Here is a 23,030-nt window from a genome sequence, read left to right on the forward strand (position 1 = left end):
TACAGGCCTGTCAAGAGGAGGGAATGGCAGGCACTTTCAATGCAGCGTGAACGCTGCCTTCAAAATGGGAAAGCAAGGCTAGTTCCAGCAGGTCCCCTTTTCCAGGGGCACACTCAGCATGCACCCCTGTGGCTTCTAAGAAGTCCGAGGAGACACAGGTTACCCTGTGTTTCCTTCCCTGACTCAACTTCTCGAAGTAGGCTGTTCTGCATCATGCGAACTGCCTCAACCAAGGAACGCCGTAAGCTGCTCCTCTGGGCCTGTGGCTATTCGAAAGCCTGCAGTGCCACAGGAAGAACAGGACTTCAACTGCAGTAAGAACGCAAGCTGACTTCCTCTAGGAGGCACGGTGACTTCAGGCAGGACGTCTTAGATGGAATGCGAAGACGAGGGTTACCCTGAGTGCAGCTCAGGCTAGGGCAACGCGTAAGACTTGCACGCCGTGTGGGACGTGCCAGAACGGTGTTCGTGAACGTGTGCGAGGGCGGAGGAAATGAAGCTGCTCCAAAAGAGAGGGCAGTGCGTTTCCCTACACCCGGCATGCACAGAGGGGCTGTAATGGGCTCCGGGTCTGGACGTTGCTTAGCTGACCCAGGTGAGCCTGGGGTACTCAAGTGTTCCTGCGGGAATAGGGTGCCCAGGCTAGCGTCCTAGGTGTCCAGAAAACTGTGCTGCCGTTCAAGGAACGCAGAGCAGAGGCCAGCGCCTCATGGAAACTGCTGCACGCCTCTGCTTCTGCACGGCAAATCAGGGCCTTACTTCCAGGCATGTGTTCATGCTGGGTGTGCCGGTAGCGATATAGCAGGGTAAGATGCTGACTTTCTCCTCGAGCAGAGTGACTTCACGTACGAGGGCCTCGAAGTACTCCAAGCACAGTGTTCTCTCATGGCAGCTCACACAAGGACCATGAGAAGTTTTCTGTGCACTTCGGACTCACCAGCAAAGTTGTCCTGAGGCCGTTCGAGGACTCTGGAAATGTAGCTCTCCTCAAGGAACGTACAGTGTGTTGCCCATCACTGGGCACGCACAGAGGGCCTCCGAGGGATGCACCAATGGGCCTCGAAGTTGCTCAACCGGCCCACAGGGGTCTGGAGGTACTCAGTGAACTTGCAGGAAAACGAGGCATACCCGAGAGGCCTAGGAGTCCTCAGACGTGTACTTCCTTTAAAATAAAGCATATAAGGGAGTAAGAACTCATGGAAACAGCTGCATGCCTCCCTTTCTTCACGGCTACTAAGGGCCTAACCTGGAGGCAAGTTTTCACGTTGAGATTCCCTTTAGCTCTAGAGCTTGTCAGGCTGACCACCACCGCGGCCATGGAAGCCCCTGGTTTAGACAGAGCAAACTCATTTTCTCCCCAGAAGCATTCTTACAGTGTTTACAGGCCTGTCAAGAGGAGGGAATGGCAGGCACTTTCAATGCAGCGTGAACGCTGCCTTCAAAATGGGAAAGCAAGGCTAGTTCCAGCAGGTCCCCTTTTCCAGGGGCACACTCAGCATGCACCCCTGTGGCTTCTAAGAAGTCCGAGGAGACACAGGTTACCCTGTGTTTCCTTCCCTGACTCAACTTCTCGAAGTAGGGTGTTCTGCATCATGCGAACTGCCTCAACCAAGGAACGCCGTAAGCTGCTCCTCTGGGCCTGTGGCTATTCGAAAGCCTGCAGTGCCACAGGAAGAACAGGACTTCAACTGCAGTAAGAACGCAAGCTGACTTCCTCTAGGAGGCACGGTGACTTCAGGCAGGACGTCTTAGATGGAATGCGAAGACGAGGGTTACCCTGAGTGCAGCTCAGGCTAGGGCAACGCGTAAGACTTGCACGCCGTGTTGGACGTGCCAGAACGGTGTTCGTGAACGTGTGCGAGGGCTGAGGAAATGAAGCTGCTCCAAAAGAGAGGGCAGTGCGTTTCCCTACACCCGGCATGCACAGAGGGGCTGTAACGGGCTCCGGGTCTGGACGTTGCTTAGCTGACCCAGGTGAGCCTGGGGTACTCAAGTGTTCCTGCGGGAATAGGGTGCCCAGGCTAGCGTCCTAGGTGTCCAGAAAACTGTGCTGCCGTTTAAGGAACGCAGAGCAGAGGCCAGCGCCTCATGGAAACTGCTGCACGCCTCTGCTTCTGCACGGCAAATCAGGGCCTTACTTCCAGGCATGTGTTCATGCTGGGTGTTCCGGTAGCGATATAGCAGGGTAAGATGCTGACTTTCTCCTCGAGCAGAGTGACTTCACGTACGAGGGCCTCGAAGTACTCCAAGCACAGTGTTCTCTCATGGCAGCTCACACAAGGACCATGAGAAGTTTTCTCTGCACTTCGGACTCATCAGCAAAGTTGTCCTGAGGCCGTTCGAGGACTCTGGAAATGTAGCTCTCCTCAAGGAACGTACAGTGTGTTGCCCATCACTGGGCACGCACAGAGGGCCTCCGAGGGATGCACCAATGGGCCTCGAAGTTGCTCAACCGGCCCACAGTGGTCTGGAGGTACTCAGTGAACATGCAGGGAAAACGAGGCCTACCCGAGAGGCCTAGGAGTCCTCAGACGTGTACTTCCTTTAAAGTAAAGCATATAAGGGACTAAGAACTCATGGAAACAGCTGCATGCCTCTCTTTCTGCACGGCTACTAAGGGCCTAACCTGGAGGCAAGTTTTCACGTTGAGATTCCCTTTAGCTCTAGAGCTTGTCAGGCTGACCACCACCGCGGCCATGGAAGCCCCTGGTTTAGACAGAGCAAACTCATTTTCTCCCCAGAAGCATTCTTACAGTGTTTACAGGCCTGTCAAGAGGAGGGAATGGCAGGCACTTTCAATGCAGCGTGAACGCTGCCTTCAAAATGGGAAAGCAAGGCTAGTTCCAGCAGGTCCCCTTTTCCAGGGGCACACTCAGCATGCACCCCTGTGGCTTCTAAGAAGTCCGAGGAGACACAGGTTACCCTGTGTTTCCTTCCCTGACTCAACTTCTCGAAGTAGGCTGTTCTGCATCATGCGAACTGCCTCAACCAAGGAACGCCGTAAGCTGCTCCTCTGGGCCTGTGGCTATTCGAAAGCCTGCAGTGCCACAGGAAGAACAGGACTTCAACTGCAGTAAGAACGCAAGCTGACTTCCTCTAGGAGGCACGGTGACTTCAGGCAGGACGTCTTAGATGGAATGCGAAGACGAGGGTTACCCTGAGTGCAGCTCAGGCTAGGGCAACGCGTAAGACTTGCACGCCGTGTGGGACGTGCCAGAACGGTGTTCGTGAACGTGTGCGAGGGCTGAGGAAATGAAGCTGCTCCAAAAGAGAGGGCAGTGCGTTTCCCTACACCCGGCATGCACAGAGGGGCTGTAACGGGCTCCGGGTCTGGACGTTGCTTAGCTGACCCAGGTGAGCCTGGGGTACTCAAGTGTTCCTGCGGGAATAGGGTGCCCAGGCTAGCGTCCTAGGTGTCCAGAAAACTGTGCTGCCGTTCAAGGAACGCAGAGCAGAGGCCAGCGCCTCATGGAAACTGCTGCACGCCTCTGCTTCTGCACGGCAAATCAGGGCCTTACTTCCAGGCATGTGTTCATGCTGGGTGTGCCGGTAGCGATATAGCAGGGTAAGATGCTGACTTTCTCCTCGAGCAGAGTGACTTCACGTACGAGGGCCTCGAAGTACTCCAAGCACAGTGTTCTCTCATGGCAGCTCACACAAGGACCATGAGAAGTTTTCTGTGCACTTCGGACTCATCAGCAAAGTTGTCCTGAGGCCGTTCGAGGACTCTGGAAATGTAGCTCTCCTCAAGGAACGTACAGTGTGTTGCCCATCACTGGGCACGCACAGAGGGCCTCCGAGGGATGCACCAATGGGCCTCGAAGTTGCTCAACCGGCCCACAGGGGTCTGGAGGTACTCAGTGAACATGCAGGGAAAACGAGGCCTACCCGAGAGGCCTAGGAGTCCTCAGACGTGTACTTCCTTTAAAGTAAAGCATATAAGGGACTAAGAACTCATGGAAACAGCTGCATGCCTCTCTTTCTGCACGGCTACTAAGGGCCTAACCTGGAGGCAAGTTTTCACGTTGAGATTCCCTTTAGCTCTAGAGCTTGTCAGGCTGACCACCACCGCGGCCATGGAAGCCCCTGGTTTAGACAGAGCAAACTCATTTTCTCCCCAGAAGCATTCTTACAGTGTTTACAGGCCTGTCAAGAGGAGGGAATGGCAGGCAGTTTCAATGCAGCGTGAACGCTGCCTTCAAAACGGGAAAGCAAGGCTAGTTCCAGCAGGTCCCCTTTTCCAGGGGCACACTCAGCATGCACCCCTGTGGCTTCTAACAAGTCCGAGGAGACACAGGTTACCCTGTGTTTCCTTCCCTGACTCAACTTCTCGAAGTAGGGTGTTCTGCATCATGCGAACTGCCTCAACCAAGGAACGCCGTAAGCTGCTCCTCTGGGCCTGTGGCTATTCGAAAGCCTGCAGTGCCACAGGAAGAACAGGACTTCAACTGCAGTAAGAACGCAAGCTGACTTCCTCTAGGAGGCACGGTGACTTCAGGCAGGACGTCTTAGATGGAATGCGAAGACGAGGGTTACCCTGAGTGCAGCTCAGGCTAGGGCAACGCGTAAGACTTGCACGCCGTGTGGGACGTGCCAGAACGGTGTTCGTGAACGTGTGCGAGGGCTGAGGAAATGAAGCTGCTCCAAAAGAGAGGGCAGTGCGTTTCCCTACACCCGGCATGCACAGAGGGGCTGTAACGGGCTCCGGGTCTGGACGTTGCTTAGCTGACCCAGGTGAGCCTGGGGTACTCAAGTGTTCCTGCGGGAATAGGGTGCCCAGGCTAGCGTCCTAGGTGTCCAGAAAACTGTGCTGCCGTTCAAGGAACGCAGAGCAGAGGCCAGCGCCTCATGGAAACTGCTGCACGCCTCTGCTTCTGCACGGCAAATCAGGGCCTTACTTCCAGGCATGTGTTCATGCTGGGTGTGCCGGTAGCGATATAGCAGGGTAAGATGCTGACTTTCTCCTCGAGCAGAGTGACTTCACGTACGAGGGCCTCGAAGTACTCCAAGCACAGTGTTCTCTCATGGCAGCTCACACAAGGACCATGAGAAGTTTTCTGTGCACTTCGGACTCACCAGCAAAGTTGTCCTGAGGCCGTTCGAGGACTCTGGAAATGTAGCTCTCCTCAAGGAACGTACAGTGTGTTGCCCATCACTGGGCACGCACAGAGGGCCTCCGAGGGATGCACCAATGGGCCTCGAAGTTGCTCAGCCGGCCCACAGGGGTCTGGAGGTACTCAGTGAACTTGCAGGGAAAACGAGGCCTACCCGAGAGGCCTAGGAGTCCTCAGACGTGTACTTCCTTTAAAGTAAAGCATATAAGGGACTAAGAACTCATGGAAACAGCTGCATGCCTCCCTTTCTGCACGGCTACTAAGGGCCTAACCTGGAGGCAAGTTTTCACGTTGAGATTCCCTTTAGCTCTAGAGCTTGTCAGGCTGACCACCACCGCGGCCATGGAAGCCCCTGGTTTAGACAGAGCAAACTCATTTTCTCCCCAGAAGCATTCTTACAGTGTTTACAGGCCTGTCAAGAGGAGGGAATGGCAGGCAGTTTCAATGCAGCGTGAACGCTGCCTTCAAAACGGGAAAGCAAGGCTAGTTCCAGCAGGTCCCCTTTTCCAGGGGCACACTCAGCATGCACCCCTGTGGCTTCTAACAAGTCCGAGGAGACACAGGTTACCCTGTGTTTCCTTCCCTGACTCAACTTCTCGAAGTAGGGTGTTCTGCATCATGCGAACTGCCTCAACCAAGGAACGCCGTAAGCTGCTCCTCTGGGCCTGTGGCTATTCGAAAGCCTGCAGTGCCACAGGAAGAACAGGACTTCAACTGCAGTAAGAACGCAAGCTGACTTCCTCTAGGAGGCACGGTGACTTCAGGCAGGACGTCTTAGATGGAATGCGAAGACGAGGGTTACCCTGAGTGCAGCTCAGGCTAGGGCAACGCGTAAGACTTGCACGCCGTGTGGGACGTGCCAGAACGGTGTTCGTGAACGTGTGCGAGGGCGGAGGAAATGAAGCTGCTCCAAAAGAGAGGGCAGTGCGTTTCCCTACACCCGGCATGCACAGAGGGGCTGTAACGGGCTCCGGGTCTGGACGTTGCTTAGCTGACCCAGGTGAGCTTGGGGTACTCAAGTGTTCCTGCGGGAATAGGGTGCCCAGGCTAGCGTCCTAGGTGTCCAGAAAACTGTGGTGCCGTTCAAGGAACGCAGAGCAGAGGCCAGCGCCTCATGGAAACTGCTGCACGCCTCTGCTTCTGCACGGCAAATCAGGGCCTTACTTCCAGGCATGTGTTCATGCTGGGTGTGCCGGTAGCGATATAGCAGGGTAAGATGCTGACTTTCTCCTCGAGCAGAGTGACTTCACGTACGAGGGCCTCGAAGTACTCCAAGCACAGTGTTCTCTCATGGCAGCTCACACAAGGACCATGAGAAGTTTTCTGTGCACTTCGGACTCACCAGCAAAGTTGTCCTGAGGCCGTTCGAGGACTCTGGAAATGTAGCTCTCCTCAAGGATCGTACAGTGTGTTGCCCATCACTGGGCACGCACAGAGGGCCTCCGAGGGATGCACCAATAGGCCTCGAAGTTGCTCAACCGGCCCACAGGGGTCTGGAGGTGCTCAGTGAACTTGCAGGAAAACGAGGCCTACCCGAGAGACCTAGGAGTCCTCAGACGTGTACTTCCTTTAAAATAAAGCATATAAGGGAGTAAGAACTCATGGAAACAGCTGCATGCCTCCCTTTCTGCACGGCTACTAAGGGCCTAACCTGGAGGCAAGTTTTCACGTTGAGATTCCCTTTAGCTCTAGAGCTTGTCAGGCTGACCACCACCGCGGCCATGGAAGCCCCTGGTTTAGACAGAGCAAACTCATTTTCTCCCCAGATGCATTCTTACACTGTTTACAGGCCTGTCAAGAGGAGGGAAGGGCAGGCACTTTCAATGCAGCGTGAACGCTGCCTTCAAAATGGGAAAGCAAGGCTAGTTCCAACAGGTCCCCTTTTCCAGGGGCACACTCAGCATGCACCCCTGTGGCTTCTAAGAAGTCCGAGGAGACACAGGTTACCCTGTGTTTCCTTCCCTGACTCAACTTCTCGAAGTAGGGTGTTCTGCATCATGCGAACTGCCTCAACCAAGGAACGCCGTAAGCTGCTCCTCTGGGCCTGTGGCTATTCGAAAGCCTGCAGTGCCACAGGAAGAACAGGACTTCAACTGCAGTAAGAACGCAAGCTGACTTCCTCTAGGAGGCACGGTGACTTCAGGCAGGACGTCTTAGATGGAATGCGAAGACGAGGGTTACCCTGAGTGCAGCTCAGGCTAGGGCAACGCGTAAGACTTGCACGCCGTGTGGGACGTGCCAGAACGGTGTTCGTGAACGTGTGCGAGGGCTGAGGAAATGAAGCTGCTCCAAAAGAGAGGGCAGTGCGTTTCCCTACACCCGGCATGCACAGAGGGGCTGTAACGGGCTCCGGGTCTGGACGTTGCTTAGCTGACCCAGGTGAGCCTGGGGTACTCAAGTGTTCCTGCGGGAATAGGGTGCCCAGGCTACCGTTCTAGGTCTCCAGAAAACTGTGCTGCCGTTCAAGGAACGCAGAGCAGAGGCCAGCGCTTCATGGAAACTGCTGCACGCCTCTGCTTCTGCACGGCAAATCAGGGCCTTACTTCCAGGCATGTGTTCATGCTGGGTGTGCCGGTAGCGATATAGCAGGGTAAGATGCTGACTTTCTCCTCGAGCAGAGTGACTTCACGTACGAGGGCCTCGAAGTGCTCCAAGCACAGTGTTCTCTCATGGCAGCTCACACAATGACCCTGAGAAGTTTTCTGTGCACTTCGGACTCACCAGGAATGTTGTCCTGAGGCCGTTCGAGAACTCTGGAAATGTAGCTCTCCTCAAGGATCGTACAGTGTGTTGCCCATCACTGGGCACGCACAGAGGGCCTCCGAGGGATGCACCAATGGGCCTCGAATTTGCTCAGCCGGCCCACAGGGGTCTGGAGGTGCTCAGTGAACGTGCAGGAAAACGAGGCCTACCCGAGAGGCCTAGGAGTCCTCAGACGTGTACTTCCTTTAAAATAAAGCATATAAGGGAGTAAGAACTCATGGAAACAGCTGCATGCCTCCCTTTCTGCACGGCTACTAAGGGCCTAACCTGGAGGCAAGTTTTCACGTTGAGATTCCCTTTAGCTCTAGAGCTTGTCAGGCTGACCACCACCGCGGCCATGGAAGCCCCTGGTTTAGACAGAGCAAACTCATTTTCTCCCCAGAAGCATTCTTACAGTGTTTACAGGCCTGTCAAGAGGAGGGAATGGCAGGCACTTTCAATGCAGCGTGAACGCTGCCTTCAAAATGGGAAAGCAAGGCTAGTTCCAGCAGGTCCCCTTTTCCAGGGGCACACTCAGCATGCACCCCTGTGGCTTCTAAGAAGTCCGAGGAGACACAGGTTACCCTGTGTTTCCTTCCCTGACTCAACTTCTCGAAGTAGGGTGTTCTGCATCATGCGAACTGCCTCAACCAAGGAACGCCGTAAGCTGCTCCTCTGGGCCTGTGGCTATTCGAAAGCCTGCAGTGCCACAGGAAGAACAGGACTTCAACTGCAGTAAGAACGCAAGCTGACTTCCTCTAGGAGGCACGGTGACTTCAGGCAGGACGTCTTAGATGGAATGCGAAGACGAGGGTTACCCTGAGTGCAGCTCAGGCTAGGGCAACGCGTAAGACTTGCACGCCGTGTGGGACGTGCCAGAACGGTGTTCGTGAACGTGTGCGAGGGCTGAGGAAATGAAGCTCCTCCAAAAGAGAGGGCAGTGCGTTTCCCTACACCCGGCATGCACAGAGGGGCTGTAACGGGCTCCGGGTCTGGACGTTGCTTAGCTGACCCAGGTGAGCCTGGGGTACTCAAGTGTTCCTGCGGGAATAGGGTGCCCAGGCTAGCGTCCTAGGTGTCCAGAAAACTGTGCTGCCGTTCAAGGAACGCAGAGCAGAGGCCAGCGCCTCATGGAAACTGCTGCACGCCTCTGCTTCTGCACGGCAAATCAGGGCCTTACTTCCAGGCATGTGTTCATGCTGGGTGTGCCGGTAGCGATATAGCAGGGTAAGATGCTGACTTTCTCCTCGAGCAGAGTGACTTCACGTACGAGGGCCTCGAAGTACTCCAAGCACAGTGTTCTCTCATGGCAGCTCACACAAGGACCATGAGAAGTTTCCTGTGCACTTCGGACTCACCAGCAATGTTGTCCTGAGGCCGTTCGAGGACTCTGGAAATGTAGCTCTCCTCAAGGAACGTACAGTGTGTTGCCCATCACTGGGCATGCACAGAGAGCCTCCGAGGGATGCACCAATGGGCCTCGAAGTTGCTCAGCCGGCTCACAGGGGTCTGGAGGTACTCAGTGAACTTGCAGGGAAAACGAGGCCTACCCGAGATGCCGAGGAGTCCTCAGACGTGTACTTCCTTTAAAGTAAAGCATATAAGGGACTAAGAACTCATGGAAACAGCTGCATGCCTCCCTTTCTGCACGGCTACTAAGGGCCTAACCTGGAGGCAAGTTTTCACGTTGAGATTCCCTTTAGCTCTAGAGCTTGTCAGGCTGACCACCACCGCGGCCATGGAAGCCCCTGGTTTAGACAGAGCAAACTCATTTTCTCCCCAGAAGCATTCTTACAGTGTTTACAGGCCTGTCAAGAGGAGGGAATGGCAGGCACTTTCAATGCAGCGTGAACGCTGCCTTCAAAATGGGAAAGCAAGGCTAGTTCTAGCAGGTCCCCTTTTCCAGGGGCACATTCAGCATGCACCCCTGTGGCTTCTAACAAGTCCGAGGAGACACAGGTTACCCTGTGTTTCCTTCCCTGACTCAACTTCTCGAAGTAGGCTGTTCTGCATCATGCGAACTGCCTCAACCAAGGAACGCCGTAAGCTGCTCCTCTGGGCCTGTGGCTATTCGAAAGCCTGCAGTGCCACAGGAAGAACAGGACTTCAACTGCAGTAAGAACGCAAGCTGACTTGTTCTCGGAGGCCTGGTGACTTCAGGCAGGACGTCTTATATGGAATGCGAAGGCGAGGGTTACCCTGAGTGCAGCACAGGCTACGGCAACGCGTAAGACTTGCACGCCGTGTGGGACGTGCCAGAACGCTGTTCGTTAACGTGTGCGAGGGCTGAGGAAATGAAGCTGCTCCAAAAGAGAGGGCAGTGCGTTTCCCTACACCAGGCATGCACAGAGGGGCTGTAACGGGCTCCGGGTCTGGACGTTGCTTAGCTGACCCAGGTGAGCCTGGGGTACTCAAGTGTTCCTGCGGGAATAGGGTGCCCAGGCTAGCGTCCTAGGTGTCCAGAAAACTATGCTGCCGTTCAAGGAACGCAGAGCAGAGGCCAGCGCCTCATGGAAACTGCTGCACGCCTCTGCTTCTGCACGGCAAATCAGGGCCTTACTTCCAGGCATGTGTTCATGCTGGGTGTGCCGGAAGCGATATAGCAGGGTAATATGCTGACTTTCTCCTCGAGCAGAGTGACTTCACGTACGAGGGCCTTGAAGTACTCCAAGCACAGTGTTCTCTCATGGCAGCTCACACAAGGACCATAAGAAGTTTTCTGTGCACTTCGGACGCACCAGCAATGTTGTCCTGAGGCCGTTCGAGGACTCTGGAAATGTAGCTCTCCTCAAGGAACGTACAGTGTGTTGCCCATCACTGGGCATGCACAGAGGGCCTCCGAGGGATGCACCAATGGGCCTCGAAATTGCTCAGCGGGCCCACAGGGGTCTGGAGGTACTCAGTGAGTTTGCAGGAAAATGAGGCCTACCCGAGAGGCCTAGGAGTCCTCAGACGTGTACTTCCTTTAAAGTAAAGCATATAAGGGACAAAGAACTCATGGAAATAGCTGCATGCCTCCCTTTCTGCACGGCTACTAAGGGCCTAACCTGGAGGCAAGTTTTCACGTTGAGATTCCCTTTAGCTCTAGAGCTTGTCAGGCTGACCACCACCGCGGCCATGGAAGGCCCTGGTTTAGACAGAGCAAACTCATTTTCTCCCCAGAAGCATTCTTACAGTGTTTACAGGCCTGTCAAGAGGAGGGAATGGCAGGCACTTTCAATGAAGCGTGAACGCTGCCTTCAAAACGGGAAAGCAAGGCTAGTTCCAGCAGGTCCCCTTTTCCAGGGGCACACTCAGCATGCACCCCTGTGGCTTCTAAGAAGTCCGAGGAGACACAGGTTACCCTGTGTTTCCTTCCCTGACTCAACTTCTCGAAGTAGGGTGTTCTGCATCATGCGAACTGCCTCAACCAAGGAACGCCGTAAGCTGCTCCTCTGGGCCTGTGGCTATTCGAAAGCCTGCAGTGCCACAGGAAGAACAGGACTTCAACTGCAGTAAGAACGCAAGCTGACTTCCTCTAGGAGGCACGGTGACTTCAGGCAGGACGTCTTAGATGGAATGCGAAGACGAGGGTTACCCTGAGTGCAGCTCAGGCTAGGGCAACGCGTAAGACTTGCACGCCGTGTGGGACGTGCCAGAACGGTGTTCGTGAACGTGTGCGAGGGCTGAGGAAATGAAGCTGCTCCAAAAGAGAGGGCAGTGCGTTTCCCTACACCCGGCATGCACAGAGGGGCTGTAACGGGCTCCGGGTCTGGACGTTGCTTAGCTGACCCAGGTGAGCCTGGGGTACTCAAGTGTTCCTGCGGGAATAGGGTGCCCAGGCTAGCGTCCTAGGTGTCCAGAAAACTGTGCTGCCGTTTAAGGAACGCAGAGCAGAGGCCAGCGCCTCATGGAAACTGCTGCATGCCTCTGCTTCTGCACGGCAAATCAGGGCCTTACTTCCAGGCATGTGTTCATGCTGGGTGTGCCGGTAGCGATATAGCAGGGTAAGATGCTGACTTTCTCCTCGAGCAGAGTGACTTCACGTACGAGGGCCTCGAAGTACTCCAAGCACAGTGTTCTCTCATGGCAGCTCACACAAGGACCATGAGAAGTTTTCTGTGCACTTCGGACTCACCAGCAAAGTTGTCCTGAGGCCGTTCGAGGACTCTGGAAATGTAGCTCTCCTCAAGGAACGTACAGTGTGTTGCCCATCACTGGGCACGCACAGAGGGCCTCCGAGGGATGCACCAATGGGCCTCGAAGTTGCTCAATCGGCCCACAGGGGTCTGGAGGTGCTCAGTGAACTTGCAGGAAAACGAGGCCTACCCGAGAGGCCTAGGAGTCCTCAGACGTGTACTTCCTTTAAAGTAAAGCATATAAGGGACTAAGAACTCATGGAAACAGCTGCATGCCTCCCTTTCTGCACGGCTACTAAGGGCCTAACCTGGAGGCAAGTTTTCACGTTGAGATTCCCTTTAGCTCTAGAGCTTGTCAGGCTGACCACCACCGCGGCCATGGAAGCCCCTGGTTTAGACAGAGCCAACTCATTTTCTCCCCAGAAGCATTCTTACAGTGTTTACAGGCCTGTCAAGAGGAGGGAATGGCAGGCACTTTCAATGCAGCGTGAACGCTGCCTTCAAAATGGGAAAGCAAGGCTAGTTCCAGCAGGTCCCCTTTTCCAGGGGCACACTCAGCATGCACCCCTGTGGCTTCTAACAAGTCCGAGGAGACACAGGTTACCCTGTGTTTCCTTCCCTGACTCAACTTCTCGAAGTAGGCTGTTCTGCATCATGCGAACTGCCTCAACCAAGGAACGCCGTAAGCTGCTCCTCTGGGCCTGTGGCTATTCGAAAGCCTGCAGTGCCACAGGAAGAACAGGACTTCAACTGCAGTAAGAACGCAAGCTGACTTCCTCTAGGAGGCACGGTGACTTCAGGCAGGACGTCTTAGATGGAATGCGAAGACGAGGGTTACCCTGAGTGCAGCTCAGGCTAGGGCAACGCGTAAGACTTGCACGCCGTGTGGGACGTGCCAGAACGGTGTTCGTGAACGTGTGCGAGGGCTGAGGAAATGAAGCTGCTCCAAAAGAGAGGGCAGTGCGTTTCCCTACACCCGGCATGCACAGAGGGGCTGTAACGGGCTCCGGGTCTGGACGTTGCTTAGCTGACCCAGGTGAGCCTGGGGTACTCAAGTGTTCCTGCGGGAATAGGGTGCCCAGGCTAGCGTCCTAGGTGTCCAGAAAACTGTGCTGCCGTTTAAGGAACGCAGAGCAGAGGCCAGCGCCTCATGGAAACTGCTGCACGCCTCTGCTTCTGCACGGCAAATCAGGGCCTTACTTCCAGGCATGTGTTCATGCTGGGTGTGCCGGTAGCGATATAGCAGGGTAAGATGCTGACTTTCTCCTCGAGCAGAGTGACTTCACGTACGAGGGCCTCGAAGTACTCCAAGCACAGTGTTCTCTCATGGCATCTCACACAAGGACCATGAGAAGTTTTCTGTGCTCTTCGGACTCACCAGCAAAGTTGTCCTGAGGCCGTTCGAGGACTCTGGAAATGTAGCTCTCCTCAAGGATCGTACAGTGTGTTGCCCATCACTGGGCACGCACAGAGGGCCTCCGAGGGATGCACCAATGGGCCTCGAAGTTGCTCAGCCGGCCCACAGGGGTCTGGAGGTGCTCAGTGAACGTGCAGGAAAACGAGGCCTACCCGAGAGGCCTAGGAGTCCTCAGACGTGTACTTCCTTTAAAATAAAGCATATAAGGGAGTAAGAACTCATGGAAACAGCTGCATGCCTCCCTTTCTGCACGGCTACTAAGGGCCTAACCTGGAGGCAAGTTTTCACGTTGAGATTCCCTTTAGCTCTAGAGCTTGTCAGGCTGACCACCACCGCGGCCATGGAAGCCCCTGGTTTAGACAGAGCAAACTCATTTTCTCCCCAGAAGCATTCTTACAGTGTTTACAGGCCTGTCAAGAGGAGGGAATGGCAGGCACTTTCAATGCAGCGTGAACGCTGCCTTCAAAATGGGAAAGCAAGGCTAGTTCCAACAGGTCCCCTTTTCCAGGGGCACACTCAGCATGCACCCCTGTGGCTTCTAAGAAGTCCGAGGAGACACAGGTTACCCTGTGTTTCCTTCCCTGACTCAACTTCTCGAAGTAGGGTGTTCTGCATCATGCGAACTGCCTCAACCAAGGAACGCCGTAAGCTGCTCCTCTGGGCCTGTGGCTATTCGAAAGCCTGCAGTGCCACAGGAAGAACAGGACTTCAACTGCAGTAAGAACGCAAGCTGACTTCCTCTAGGAGGCACGGTGACTTCAGGCAGGACGTCTTAGATGGAATGCGAAGACGAGGGTTACCCTGAGTGCAGCTCAGGCTAGGGCAACGCGTAAGACTTGCACGCTGTGTTGGACGTGCCAGAACGGTGTTCGTGAACGTGTGCGAGGGCTGAGGAAATGAAGCTGCTCCAAAAGAGAGGGCAGTGCGTTTCCCTACACCCGGCATGCACAGAGGGGCTGTAAAGGGCTCCGGGTCTGGACGTTGCTTAGCTGACCCAGGTGAGCCTGGGGTACTCAAGTGTTCCTGCGGGAATAGGGTGCCCAGGCTAGCGTCCTAGGTGTCCAGAAAACTGTGCTGCCGTTCAAGGAACGCAGAGCAGAGGCCAGCGCCTCATGGAAACTGCTGCACGCCTCTGCTTCTGCACGGCAAATCAGGGCCTTACTTCCAGGCATGTGTTCATGCTGAGTGTGCCGGTAGCGATACAGCAGGGTAAGATGCTGACTTTCTCCTCGAGCAGAGTGACTTCACGTACGAGGGCCTCGAAGTACTCCAAGCACAGTGTTCTCTCATGGCAGCTCACACAAGGACCATGAGAAGTTTTCTGTGCACTTCGGACTCACCAGCAAAATTGTCCTGAGGCCGTTCGAGGACTCTGGAAATGTAGCTCTCCTCAAGGATCGTACAGTGTGTTGCCCATCACTGGGCACGCACAGAGGGCCTCCGAGGGATGCACCAATGGGCCTCGAAGTTGCTCAACCGGCCCACAGGGGTCTGGAGGTGCTCAGTGAACTTGCAGGAAAACGAGGCCTACCCGAGAGGCCTAGGAGTCCTCAGACGTGTACTTCCTTTAAAATAAAGCATATAAGGGAGTAAGAACTCATGGAAACAGCTGCATGCCTCCCTTTCTGCACGGCTACTAAGGGCCTAACCTGGAGGCAAGTTTTCACGTTGAGATTCCCTTTAGCTCTAGAGCTTGTCAGGCTGACCACCACCGCGGCCATGGAAGCCCCTGGTTTAGACAGAGCAAACTCATTTTCTCCCCAGAAGCATTCTTACAGTGTTTACAGGCCTGTCAAGAGGAGGGAATGGCAGGCACTTTCAATGCAGCGTGAACGCTGCCTTCAAAATGGGAAAGCAAGGCTAGTTCCAACAGGTCCCCTTTTCCAGGGGCACACTCAGCATGCACCCCTGTGGCTTCTAAGAAGTCCGAGGAGACACAGGTTACCCTGTGTTTCCTTCCCTGACTCAACTTCTCGAAGTAGGGTGTTCTGCATCATGCGAACTGCCTCAACCAAGGAACGCCGTAAGGTGCTCCTCTGGGCCTGTGGCTATTCGAAAGCCTGCAGTGCCACAGGAAGAACAGGACTTCAACTGCAGTAAGAACGCAAGCTGACTTCCTCTAGGAGGCACGGTGACTTCAGGCAGGACGTCTTAGTTGGAATGCGAAGACGAGGGTTACCCTGAGTGCAGCTCAGGCTATGGCAACGCGTAAGACTTCCACGCCGTGTGGGACGTGCCAGAACGGTGTTCGTGAACGTGTGCGAGGGCTGAGGAAATGAAGCTGCTCCAAAAGAGAGGGTAGTGCGTTTCCCTACACCCGGCATGCACAGAGGGGCTGTAACGGGCTCCGGGTCTGGACGTTGCTTAGCTGACCCAGGTGAGCCTGGGGTACTCAAGTGTTCCTGCGGGAATAGGGTGCCCAGGCTACCGTTCTAGGTGTCCAGAAAACTGTGCTGCCGTTCAAGGAACGCAGAGCAGAGGCCAGCGCTTCATGGAAACTGCTGCACGCCTCTGCTTCTGCACGGCAAATCAGGGCCTTACTTCCAGGCATGTGTTCATGCTGGGTGTGCCGGTAGCGATATAGCAGGGTAAGATGCTGACTTTCTCCTCGAGCAGAGTGACTTCACGTACGAGGGCCTCGAAGTACTCCAAGCACAGTGTTCTCTCATGGCAGCTCACACAAGGACCATGAGAAGTTTTCTGTGCACTTCGGACTCACCAGCAAAGTTGTCCTGAGGCCGTTCGAGGACTCTGGAAATGTAGCTCTCCTCAAGGAACGTACAGTGTGTTGCCCATCACTGGGCACGCACAGAGGGCCTCCGAGGGATGCACCAATGGGCCTCCAAGTTGCTCAGCCGGCCCACAGGGGTCTGGAGGTACTCAGTGAACTTGCAGGGAAAACGAGGCCTACCCGAGAGGCCTAGGAGTCCTCAGACGTGTACTTCCTTTAAAGTAAAGCATATAAGGGACTAAGAACTCATGGAAACAGCTGCATGCCTCCCTTTCTGCACGGCTACTAAGGGCCTAACCTGGAGGCAAGTTTTCACGTTGAGATTCCCTTTAGCTCTAGAGCTTGTCAGGCTGACCACCACCGCGGCCATGGAAGCCCCTGGTTTAGACAGAGCAAACTCATTTTCTCCCCAGAAGCATTCTTACAGTGTTTACAGGCCTGTCAAGAGGAGGGAATGGCAGGCACTTTCAATGCAGCGTGAACGCTGCCTTCAAAATGGGAAAGCAAGGCTAGTTCCAACAGGTCCCCTTTTCCAGGGGCACACTCAGCATGCACCCCTGTGGCTTCTAAGAAGTCCGAGGAGACACAGGTTACCCTGTGTTTCCTTCCCTGACTCAACTTCTCGAAGTAGGGTGTTCTGCATCATGCGAACTGCCTCAACCAAGGAACGCCGTAAGGTGCTCCTCTGGGCCTGTGGCTATTCGAAAGCCTGCAGTGCCACAGGAAGAACAGGACTTCAACTGCAGTAAGAACGCAAGCTGACTTCCTCTAGGAGGCACGGTGACTTCAGGCAGGACGTCTTAGATGGAATGCGAAGACGAGGGTTACCCTGAGTGCAGCTCAGGCTAGGGCAACGCGTAAGACTTGCACGCCGTGTGGGACGTGCCAGAACGGTGTTCGTGAACGTGTGCGAGGGCTGAGGAAATGAAGCTGCTCCAAAAGAGAGGGCAGTGCGTTTCCCTACACCCGGCATGCACAGAGGGGCTGTAACGGGCTCCGGGTCTGGACGTTGCTTAGCTGACCCAGGTGAGCCTGGGGTACTCAAGTGTTCCTGCGGGAATAGGGTGCCCAGGCTAGCGTCCTAGGTGTCCAGAAAACTGTGCTGCCGTTTAAGGAACGCAGAGCAGAGGCCAGCGCCTCATGGAAACTGCTGCACGCCTCTGCTTCTGCACGGCAAATCAGGGCCTTACTTCCAGGCATGTGTTCATGCTGGGTGTGCCGGTAGCGATATAGCAGGGTAAGATGCTGACTTTCTCCTCGAGCAGAGTGACTTCACGTACGAGGGCCTCGAAGTACTCCAAGCACAGTGTTCTCTCATGGCAGCTCACACAAGGACCATGAGAAGTTTTCTGTGCACTTCGGACTCACCAGCAAAGTTGTCCTGTGGCCGTCCGAGGACTCTGGAAATGTAGCTCTCCTCAAGGAACGTACAGTGTGTTGCCCATCCCTGGGCACGCACAGAGTGCCTCCGAGGGATGCACCAATGGGCCTCGAAGTTGCTCAGCCGGCCCACAGGGGTCTGGAGGTACTCAGTGAACTTGCAGGGAAAACGAGGTCTACCCGAGAGGCCTAGGAGTCCTCAGACGTGTACTTCCTTTAAAGTAAAGCATATAAGGGACTAAGAACTCATGGAAACAGCTGCATGCCTCCCTTTCTGCACGGCTACTAAGGGCCTAACCTGGAGGCAAGTTTTCACGTTGAGATTCCCTTTAGCTCTAGAGCTTGTCAGGCTGACCACCACCGCGGCCATGGAAGCCCCTGGTTTAGACAGAGCAAACTCATTTTCTCCCCAGAAGCATTCTTACAGTGTTTACAGGCCTGTCAAGAGGAGGGAATGGCAGGCACTTTCAATGCAGCGTGAACGCTGCCTTCAAAATGGGAAAGCAAGGCTAGTTCCAACAGGTCCCCTTTTCCAGGGGCACACTCAGCATGCACCCCTGTGGCTTCTAAGAAGTCCGAGGAGACACAGGTTACCCTGTGTTTCCTTCCCTGACTCAACTTCTCGAAGTAGGGTGTTCTGCATCATGCGAACTGCCTCAACCAAGGAACGCCGTAAGGTGCTCCTCTGGGCCTGTGGCTATTCGAAAGCCTGCAGTGCCACAGGAAGAACAGGACTTCAACTGCAGTAAGAACGCAAGCTGACTTCCTCTAGGAGGCACGGTGACTTCAGGCAGGACGTCTTAGATGGAATGCGAAGACGAGGGTTACCCTGAGTGCAGCTCAGGCTAGGGCAACGCGTAAGACTTGCACGCCGTGTGGGACGTGCCAGAACGGTGTTCGTGAACGTGTGCGAGGGCTGAGGAAATGAAGCTGCTCCAAAAGAGAGGGCAGTGCGTTTCCCTACACCCGGCATGCACAGAGGGGCTGTAACGGGCTCCGGGTCTGGACGTTGCTTAGCTGACCCAGGTGAGCCTGGGGTACTCAAGTGTTCCTGCGGGAATAGGGTGCCCAGGCTAGCGTCCTTGGTGTCCAGAAAACTGTGCTGCCGTTTAAGGAACGCAGAGCAGAGGCCAGCGCCTCATGGAAACTGCTGCACGCCTCTGCTTCTGCACGGCAAATCAGGGCCTTACTTCCAGGCATGTGTTCATGCTGGGTGTGCCGGTAGCGATATAGCAGGGTAAGATGCTGACTTTCTCCTCGAGCAGAGTGACTTCACGTACGAGGGCCTCGAAGTACTCCAAGCACAGTGTTGTCTCATGGCAGCTCACACAAGGACCATGAGAAGTTTTCTGTGCACTTCGGACTCACCAGCAAAGTTGTCCTGTGGCCGTCCGAGGACTCTGGAAATGTAGCTCTCCTCAAGGAACGTACAGTGTGTTGCCCATCCCTGGGCACGCACAGAGTGCCTCCGAGGGATGCACCAATGGGCCTCGAAGTTGCTCAGCCGGCCCACAGGGGTCTGGAGGTACTCAGTGAACTTGCAGGGAAAACGAGGTCTACCCGAGAGGCCTAGGAGTCCTCAGACGTGTACTTCCTTTAAAGTAAAGCATATAAGGGACTAAGAACTCATGGAAACAGCTGCATGCCTCCCTTTCTGCACGGCTACTAAGGGCCTAACCTGGAGGCAAGTTTTCACGTTGAGATTCCCTTTAGCTCTAGAGCTTGTCAGGCTGACCACCACCGCGGCCATGGAAGCCCCTGGTTTAGACAGAGCAAACTCATTTTCTCCCCAGAAGCATTCTTACAGTGTTTACAGGCCTGTCAAGAGGAGGGAATGGCAGGCACTTTCAATGCAGCGTGAACGCTGCCTTCAAAATGGGAAAGCAAAGCTAGTTCCAACAGGTCCCCTTTTCCAGGGGCACACTCAGCATGCACCCCTGTGGCTTCTAAGAAGTCCGAGGAGACACAGGTTACCCTGTGTTTCCTTCCCTGACTCAACTTCTCGAAGTAGGGTGTTCTGCATCATGCGAACTGCCTCAACCAAGGAACGCCGTAAGGTGCTCCTCTGGGCCTGTGGCTATTCGAAAGCCTGCAGTGCCACAGGAAGAACAGGACTTCAACTGCAGTAAGAACGCAAGCTGACTTCCTCTAGGAGGCACGGTGACTTCAGGCAGGACGTCTTAGATGGAATGCGAAGACGAGGGTTACCCTGAGTGCAGCTCAGGCTAGGGCAACGCGTAAGACTTGCACGCCGTGTGGGACGTGCCAGAACGGTGTTCGTGAACGTGTGCGAGGGCTGAGGAAATGAAGCTGCTCCAAAAGAGAGGGCAGTGCGTTTCCCTACACCCGGCATGCACAGAGGGGCTGTAACGGGCTCCGGGTCTGGACGTTGCTTAGCTGACCCAGGTGAGCCTGGGGTACTCAAGTGTTCCTGCGGGAATAGGGTGCCCAGGCTAGCGTCCTAGGTGTCCAGAAAACTGTGCTGCCGTTTAAGGAACGCAGAGCAGAGGCCAGCGCCTCATGGAAACTGCTGCACGCCTCTGCTTCTGCACGGCAAATCAGGGCCTTACTTCCAGGCATGTGTTCATGCTGGGTGTGCCGGTAGCGATATAGCAGGGTAAGATGCTGACTTTCTCCTCGAGCAGAGTGACTTCACGTACGAGGGCCTCGAAGTACTCCAAGCACAGTGTTGTCTCATGGCAGCTCACACAAGGACCATGAGAAGTTTTCTGTGCACTTCGGACTCACCAGCAAAGTTGTCCTGAGGCCGTCCGAGGACTCTGGAAATGTAGCTCTCCTCAAGGAACGTACAGTGTGTTGCCCATCACTGGGCACGCACAGAGGGCCTCCGAGGGATGCACCAATGGGCCTCGAAGTTGCTCAGCCGGCCCACAGGGGTCTGGAGGTACTCAGTGAACTTGCAGGAAAACGAGGTCTACCCGAGAGGCCTAGGAGTCCTCAGACGTGTACTTCCTTTAAAGTAAAGCATATAAGGGACTAAGAACTCATGGAAACAGCTGCATGCCTCCCTTTCTGCACGGCTACTAAGGGCCTAACCTGGAGGCAAGTTTTCACGTTGAGATTCCCTTTAGCTCTAGAGCTTGTCAGGCTGACCACCACCGCGGCCATGGAAGCCCCTGGTTTAGACAGAGCAAACTCATTTTCTCCCCAGAAGCATTCTTACAGTGTTTACAGGCCTGTCAAGAGGAGGGAATGGCAGGCACTTTCAATGCAGCGTGAACGCTGCCTTCAAAATGGGAAAGCAAGGCTAGTTCCAGCAGGTCCCCTTTTCCAGGGGCACACTCAGCATGCACCCCTGTGGCTTCTAAGAAGTCCGAGGAGACACAGGTTACCCTGTGTTTCCTTCCCTGACTCAACTTCTCGAAGTAGGGTGTTCTGCATCATGCGAACTGCCTCAACCAAGGAACGCCGTAAGGTGCTCCTCTGGGCCTGTGGCTATTCGAAAGCCTGCAGTGCCACAGGAAGAACAGGACTTCAACTGCAGTAAGAACGCAAGCTGACTTCCTCTAGGAGGCACGGTGACTTCAGGCAGGACGTCTTAGATGGAATGCGAAGACGAGGGTTACCCTGAGTGCAGCTCAGGCTAGGGCAACGCGTAAGACTTGCACGCCGTGTGGGACGTGCCAGAACGGTGTTCGTGAACGTGTGCGAGGGCTGAGGAAATGAAGCTGCTCCAAAAGAGAGGGCAGTGCGTTTCCCTACACCCGGCATGCACAGAGGGGCTGTAACGGGCTCCGGGTCTGGACGTTGCTTAGCTGACCCAGGTGAGCCTGGGGTACTCAAGTGTTCCTGCGGGAATAGGGTGCCCAGGCTAGCGTCCTAGGTGTCCAGAAAACTGTGCTGCCGTTTAAGGAACGCAGAGCAGAGGCCAGCGCCTCATGGAAACTGCTGCACGCCTCTGCTTCTGCACGGCAAATCAGGGCCTTACTTCCAGGCATGTGTTCATGCTGGGTGTGCCGGTAGCGATATAGCAGGGTAAGATGCTGACTTTCTCCTCGAGCAGAGTGACTTCACGTACGAGGGCCTCGAAGTACTCCAAGCACAGTGTTCTCTCATGGCAGCTCACACAAGGACCATGAGAAGTTTTCTGTGCACTTCGGACTCACCAGCAAAGTTGTCCTGTGGCCGTCCGAGGACTCTGGAAATGTAGCTCTCCTCAAGGAACGTACAGTGTGTTGCCCATCCCTGGGCACGCACAGAGTGCCTCCGAGGGATGCACCAATGGGCCTCGAAGTTGCTCAGCCGGCCCACAGGGGTCTGGAGGTACTCAGTGAACTTGCAGGGAAAACGAGGTCTACCCGAGAGGCCTAGGAGTCCTCAGACGTGTACTTCCTTTAAAGTAAAGCATATAAGGGACTAAGAACTCATGGAAACAGCTGCATGCCTCCCTTTCTGCACGGCTACTAAGGGCCTAACCTGGAGGCAAGTTTTCACGTTGAGATTCCCTTTAGCTCTAGAGCTTGTCAGGCTGACCACCACCGCGGCCATGGAAGCCCCTGGTTTAGACAGAGCAAACTCATTTTCTCCCCAGAAGCATTCTTACAGTGTTTACAGGCCTGTCAAGAGGAGGGAATGGCAGGCACTTTCAATGCAGCGTGAACGCTGCCTTCAAAATGGGAAAGCAAGGCTAGTTCCAGCAGGTCCCCTTTTCCAGGGGCACACTCAGCATGCACCCCTGTGGCTTCTAAGAAGTCCGAGGAGACACAGGTTACCCTGTGTTTCCTTCCCTGACTCAACTTCTCGAAGTAGGGTGTTCTGCATCATGCGAACTGCCTCAACCAAGGAACGCCGTAAGCTGCTCCTCTGGGCCTGTGGCTATTCGAAAGCCTGCAGTGCCACAGGAAGAACAGGACTTCAACTGCAGTAAGAACGCAAGCTGACTTCCTCTAGGAGGCACGGTGACTTCAGGCAGGACGTCTTAGATGGAATGCGAAGACGAGGGTTACCCTGAGTGCAGCTCAGGCTAGGGCAACGCGTAAGACTTGCACGCCGTGTTGGACGTGCCAGAACGGTGTTCGTGAACGTGTGCGAGGGCTGAGGAAATGAAGCTGCTCCAAAAGAGAGGGCAGTGCGTTTCCCTACACCCGGCATGCACAGAGGGGCTGTAACGGGCTCCGGGTCTGGACGTTGCTTAGCTGACCCAGGTGAGCCTGGGGTACTCAAGTGTTCCTGCGGGAATAGGGTGCCCAGGCTAGCGTCCTAGGTGTCCAGAAAACTGTGCTGCCGTTCAAGGAACGCAGAGCAGAGGCCAGCGCCTCATGGAAACTGCTGCACGCCTCTGCTTCTGCACGGCAAATCAGGGCCTTACTTCCAGGCATGTGTTCATGCTGGGTGTGCCGGTAGCGATATAGCAGGGTAAGATGCTGACTTTCTCCTCGAGCAGAGTGACTTCACGTACGAGGGCCTCGAAGTACTCCAAGCACAGTGTTCTCTCATGGCAGCTCACACAAGGACCATGAGAAGTTTTCTCTGCACTTCGGACTCATCAGCAAAGTTGTCCTGAGGCC

This window comes from Delphinapterus leucas, chromosome 12, assembly GCF_059928025.1.
Source record: "Delphinapterus leucas isolate spDelLeu-1000000601 "Yukka" chromosome 12, BTC_Dleu_Yukka2, whole genome shotgun sequence".
Classification (NCBI taxonomy): domain Eukaryota; kingdom Metazoa; phylum Chordata; class Mammalia; order Artiodactyla; family Monodontidae; genus Delphinapterus; species Delphinapterus leucas.